Raw genomic sequence first — 7,028 nt, forward strand, 5'->3', positions numbered from 1 at the left:
TTTAAAACGTCTGATAAAATATTAACTGTCGAATGAGGAAGAGATTACTGACTATAACCCCTCCTCCCCCTCCCCCCGTCACCACCACCACCCACTCTCTATTGGTTTCAATTTCTTTTTTATTTTTCTGTTCTGTTCTATTCGCGTATTTAAAAGAAAAAAAAGAAAAAAAAGAAAGGGAAGGAAAAAATATATTTTATAATTTCGATATACACGAGAATAGAAGAAAAGAGAAGTATTGGACGACGAAAATGCAGGGGGGAAAAAAAAAGAAAGAAAAAAAGGGTTTCTCTCCTCGCGTATTATTTTTGTATCCATCGTTTGACGCGCTTTTAAAAGCAATTTATTTTTGAAATGTTAAAAACTTTTATGAATTGGTGATGGAATAAGAGAGAGAGAGAGAGAGAGAGAGAGAGAGAGAGAGAGTGATGACAGAAGTGTGGTAAAGGGGGTAGGGAGGGAAGAGGATAGGAGGGGGGTCGTGAAAATATAAAACGGAAAAATTGAGTTGTTCCCGTACGTTGCGAGAAACCCATGTGTGTACTACAATATTTTTCATTTACATTAATCAAACGTTAAACACGATTTTTTTTGTAAACAGAAAAAAGAAAAAACAGAAAAAAGAAAGAAAGAAAAAAAAAAGGAGGATAAATTGCTTAGTCATTTGGATAAAGAAAGAAAAGGAAAAAGAGAATCACGAAGTATAAAATATAGAAGAATGGGTTTATTATTCTTCTATCGTGAAACAAACCGTCCTGTTAGTTCGACGAAAGTGTAAACCCCATACGTTGAAAGCACGTGCTCTCATTCTCTTTCTCGAAAAACTTTATGCTTTCGATAATATTTATCGTTTCTCTGTCGTCGGAGAAAATCAATGCAAACACCATAAAACTCTCTACTCGCTACGGGGAGGGGGGAGGAGGATAACATAGATATGCGTGAATTACCAACACATTAACATTAACATTTTTGTATTTTTCTGTGTATACGTGTGCATACGTGTGTGCTATAATAAATTAAAAAATAAAATAAATTACAAAAAATAAAAAGAAGAAATAATAATATATATATATATATAAAAGAATATTTTTCACGAAAATTCCTAACGAAAGTATAATAATAATCATGAACAAAAGAAGGAGGATGAGAAAAAAGAAGATAAGCAGGAGAGTGAGAGTGGGTGGGTGGGTGGCTGATGAAGGTTCTTTCGATCGTGAATTTATTGGAAACCTCTCGTTAAACGCGGATAACACACATCATCGAGCATACTCATGCTTGTTGGATTTTTCCGAAAAATCCTTCAACAGCCGTAGTTTTATATACAAAGTGCTTGTGCGTTTCCCAATTAAATGGATTTTTTGTTATTAAATATTTGAAATATTTGTTGTCTATCCAATGCGAAACCATTATATGAAATAACGTGAATGATTGATTTGTATTCCTGATAATAGATAATATTTTCAACTCGTACGTAGAGACCCCTCTTCCTTCTTACCCCCTTTCCCCGATTAAATATTATCTTTTCTTTTTTAATTATTATTATTTTTTGTTTGTCCTGTAATTAAAAGTAACGCATTGAAGATAATGAGAAAGAAAGAAAAGGTAAAGAAAAACAAAATAATTAAATGGGGTCAGCATAGTTACCCTACGTCATGGGAAAATAAGACTTTCGTAATCTCGAAAAAGGAAAAAGGAAAAAAAATGCTTCGGTGTGGAAAACAAAAGGTGTCGTGACATTTATCAAGCGAGATTTCATCGAATTTCAGTTCTTACTGATGTTGTTAATGTTCGACGACGACAACGACGACGATCATGATGATTGAAATAATAGCACGAGAAAAATACAAAGATAGAAATAGAAAGAAATCAAATGTAAATAAGACAAAGAAAAACTAAAATGAAAAAGGAAAAGGAAAAATAATGTTTCAATGAAATGGAAGAAAAGGATACTTAGGAGGATTGAGGAATCCTATTAAGTGGTCGTCATGGTTTTTTCTCTTCATTCGCGAGCCACGATGTTTCGAAATGGGTCAGATCGGAAATAAAACGGATGCGGAAGTGAAATAGCAACGATAACGTAAAACAAGTAGTAGTAGTAATAGTAGTAGTAAGGTATGCAGTTCAAAGAGAGAAAAAAATAGGATAGTTGAGAGAACGAAAGAGAAACGTGAAGAAAAAAGGGTGGAGAGGGGGGGTGGGGTGGTGGTTTGAAAAGGGCTTCTTCAAAAGGGTCGAGAAAGGAAGCAATAAGGGGAGGGGAAAAGGGAGAAGAGGAGAACGTTCCTTCTGGAGACGGAATTCCCTCGGGAATGGAGGATCATCGTTACCGGAAGCTTTCGTCCGGAAATCTTTTCCAGCAACCTGAGAACTTCTCTCTCTCTCTCTCTCTCTCTCTCTTTCTCTCACACGAGCTGTGTTTTTTTTTCTTTCTTTCTTTCTCTCACCTGTTTACTCTTTCCACATATTTTGTTCCCTTCTCCTCTTACGTACTATCCGTTAGACTATTTTTTTTCTCTCTCTCTCTTTCTTTTTTTACAACTTTAACTCTTTCTCTTTCTCTTTTTCTCTTCCTGTCTTTCTTTTATTCGATTTATACACTTTTCTTTCTATTTCAACGACCAATTTCGTACTTACTCGTTGCTTCTTTTATTCTGTCTTTTTCTTTTTCTTTTTCTTTTTCTTTTTCTTTTTCTTTTTCTTTCTATCTTTCTCTTTCTCTTTCAAAACTTTCAAATCTTCGGAATAAACTTTATTCGCGTGTTGTAAGTATTGTATATATATATATAAAATTAATTTAAATATAAACGGCGAATAGAAAAAATTTTATTTAATACAATAAATTTATATTATTTTAAATGTTTATTATTTAAACCAAATTATTCATAACTGAGTGACGTGAGGAGAGGGGTGGGGCACTTATGGTTGACGTTGTTTTTCTTGTTTCATATTAAATAAGATTTTAAATTGAAATTTGAAATGGAATATTTGTAATAGAATTAAATATTGAAACTATAAATTATAGAAAATAAACGCGAACGTATTATATATTACTTTTGATTAATAATATATTATTATTATATAGGATATATATAAAAAATATATTCGATAGATTAAGATTAACAATTTTTAATTCACCAATGATCGGATTTGACGAACGTGTTAACGAGAAAATTTCTAGGTATCTAAAATCTTATTCAAATTTGTCGAGTCAAATATTTCCTTTATAAATATGTCATATTATTTTTTAATAACTTATCGTATTATGTTATTTTATGCACAACATATGGATCGTAGGAATATACGAAGATACTTCTATTCTTATCTCGTTTCAATAATGGTACGGAAGTAGGATGATGATGATGATGATGATGAAGCGAACTCATTCGTGAATACGCGCGTGTAACGGAATATGTAATAACGCTTTTACTCGTAGGAAGTGAAAGAGAGAGAAAGATAGATAGATAAAGAAGGGGATGGTTGGGTTATAGAGGGCGAACTTAATTTCATAGGGATCTTTTACAGGTAGAAGAGTTTGGGGTGAATTCTATTAGAATGGATCCCGTTGCACTTAACAACTTCGCGTTTTCGTAGAAAACCACTACCAGCCCCCCCCTCCTCCTCCTCCTCCTCCTCCTCCTCCCCCACGATGTAACGTGGTTTTTCTCGCAAAACATCGGCGTTGTTGCTCGCGTTAACTTACATTTTATTTAATTCTACGTTATGATTTTTTTTTACAACGAAGATTCTCGTAAATTCACGTTCTTTTTTTCTGAAWTTTTATTACGCTTCGCGATAGGGTTTTTTCATTCGTTTAGATATTATTTCCCGTTACATATCGTTAGAATTATAATACTTATTCGTCTGTTTAATCCTACTGCACAGTTTTCTATATATTAAGTATAGTTTACATTATATACAGTATATAAAATAATGCTATACATTAAGAAACCCTTGACGTAAAACTCTTCTCTGTTAAATGCAGTTTTCTATATATTAAGTATAGTTATATTATATATAGTATATATAAGTAAATAATGCTATATTATTAAGTATACTATATATATTAATTATAGTAAAGAAACCCTTGACGTAAAACCACCCTTCTCTGTCAAATATGTTTTCTTCCATCGCGTTGTTGCTCGCGTTAACTTACATTTTATTTAATTCTACGTTATGATTTTTTTTTACAACGAAGATTCTCGTAAATTCACGTTCTTTTTTTCTGAATTTTTATTACGCTTCGCGATAGGGTTTTTTCATTCGTTTAGATATTATTTCTCGTTACATATCGTTAGAATTGTAATACTTATTCGTCTGTTTAATCCTACTGCACAGTTTTCTATATATTAAGTATAGTTTACATTATATACAGTATATAAAATAATGCTATACATTAAGAAACCCTTGACGTAAAACTCTTCTCTGTTAAATGCAGTTTCCTATATATTAAGTATAGTTATATTATATATAGTATATATAAGTAAATAATGCTATATTATTAAGTATACTATATATATTAATTATAGTAAAGAAACCCTTGACGTAAAACCACNTATATTATATATAGTATATATAAGTAAATAATGCTATATTATTAAGTATACTATATATATTAATTATAGTAAAGAAACCCTTGACGTAAAACCACTCTTCTCTGTCAAATATTTTCTTCTTCTTCCTTCTTTCTATTAGAACTTTGTCTTGTTATAATAGCTTTTTTTATTGCTATTTCTAGGAGCGATTTATTGTTTTTACTGAAGGTAGGGTTTCGCTAAGCCTCAACCCTTGAACCCTTTCCTTTTTATCTAAGTTTGGGGACCAGCTTTAGATGTTAAACTAGGCGGAGAGTGTTTTGGCTTCAAACGGCAGATTGGTTTTTTCTCAAAAGCGGTTCACCCATCCAAGTACTAATCGTATTCAGTGCTGCTTGACTTTAATTATCGAAGCGGGAACTAATGCTGTCACTGCGCCATGGCCGTTGATCAAATGTTAGTTAATTATTTAAATCATTTAAATCATTTGGGATTGGAAGATTTGTTTTTTAATCGTTCTAAGAGATAATAAATCAAATATTGGATATAGACAAGAAAGTTTCTTACATCATATTTGTCTCTGCGTATATGTGTTAACATATATATATATATATACATATATACACGAGAGAAATGAATTTTGCCGTATGGTAGTTCGCTCGTTGGTTTCAGAAACCCTCGAGTCACGTTTTGCGTTCAAAGACGAGAATCTTGGAAAGCATTAGACACGTACGACGATGGGTAAAGGCAGGGGGGGGAAGTAGGTAGGGGAGCAACGGGGGAGGATAGCTCTACATTCGAAGATATTTGAGTTGAATGACTGAGACGGAAAATGAATGAGAAAGAGAAAGAGAATGAGAATGAGTATGAGTGAGATGAAAAGGGAAGAAATAGAAACTGCAAGGAGGAGGGAGGGAGAGAGGAAAGGAAGCTTCTTGCAAGTGAAGTGCAAGCGAATGCAAGTGAATAATTCCCGTTGTTATTTGTATGTATTTCGGTCTAAACGTTTTATTCTAGAGTATAACTTAATAATTATCAATTTAGAAATTTATTAAATAAAATTAATTATTATGTTATTATTAGTGCAACTATTGTTAACGTTGATTGATATTATTATTATTAACCACTCACACACCAATACACAGATTCTAATAATAAATTATATTTTATAATTAAAGTCTTTTTATATTTTTGATGGGATTGACTCAAAAGAATAATCAATTACGTTAACCAATATTCAATTAAATTCAATTATTTTTATATTAATATATTTTGTGGGATGAACACATGTATATATTGTTCGATAAAGAAACAAACCCACACTGGGCAATAATATTTACCAAACGTATATATGCGTATAAAGGTTTAATATCGGATCTTAGTATTACAACAGGTGCATCGTGTTTTTACAATTGGTTAGATAGGTAGGTAGTTAGGTAGGTAGATAGATAGGTAGATAGATACAACTCGAGACTTTGGTTGTAGCTTTAAAAGTACATAATACATGATACCGAGAGTAGAGAATATATATATATATATGTATATACATATACATATATATCTAACGATCGATGGGAAAGAGTTGTTAAAAGGATGAGTGGAACTCTCCGGGAAGTTGTATTCAAACAGTTTACAGTATTTTACGCGAACATGACATATCGATCGAGAATGTGATAGATAGATAGATAGATAGATAGATGGATAGATAGATTGGGGGGGGGAGCTGGGGGGGGAAACTGTAAGTACTGATCGGTGTAACATCGATAGGAACAGGGCCAGTGAATAACGAAACGTTGAAATAGTGGAACGGTGTGTTACATTCGTTCGATAACATTGGGGGTGGGGGGTGGCGTGGGGTGCACTTGTTTCGATGATTTGTTCAAGTGAAGAACAAAAAAAAATAAAAAAGAAAGAAAAGTACAAACAGACAGACAGATTGATAGAGGGAGAGAGAGAGAGAGAGAGAGAGAGATTAAAAATCAAATAATAATAATAATAATAAAAAAACAAGAGGTATTTCATTTATGGTTGGTACAGAAAACGAACAAAACAAAATCAAACAAATAAAATGAAATCTACAAATGTGATCTTTGTTTTAATGAAATTCTCTTTTTGTTTATTCATGTTTTTCAACTTCGCGAATGATCGATCGATGGAAGGCGAGTGTTTTGGGGTTGGGTGGGGGTATAGAGGGGGAGGGGGAGGTTGAGATGTTCTCAAAAGTGAAAAGATCGTTCTACAAATATGGTATCGATAACTGAAGTTATTAAATACTCGGATTCTCGAGATGAGGAGAGGGGTAATGGATCGAAAAGGAAAATGGAATTTCTTGGTCGGTGACTCGAAGGGTAGGGGGTTGAAACAAAGCTGTATTACGGGCAACCAAGGAAGGAACCTGGAAAAGGGATGAGGTCGAGGAGATTGGTAGACCAGACGAGAGGATTACGTTACTCTCTCTCTCTCTCTCTCTCTCTCTCTCTCTCTCTCTCTCTCTCT

This window comes from Polistes canadensis, unplaced genomic scaffold, assembly GCF_001313835.1.
Source record: "Polistes canadensis isolate GaletaPanama2010 unplaced genomic scaffold, ASM131383v1 scaffold_69, whole genome shotgun sequence".
Lineage (NCBI taxonomy): Eukaryota > Metazoa > Arthropoda > Insecta > Hymenoptera > Vespidae > Polistes > Polistes canadensis.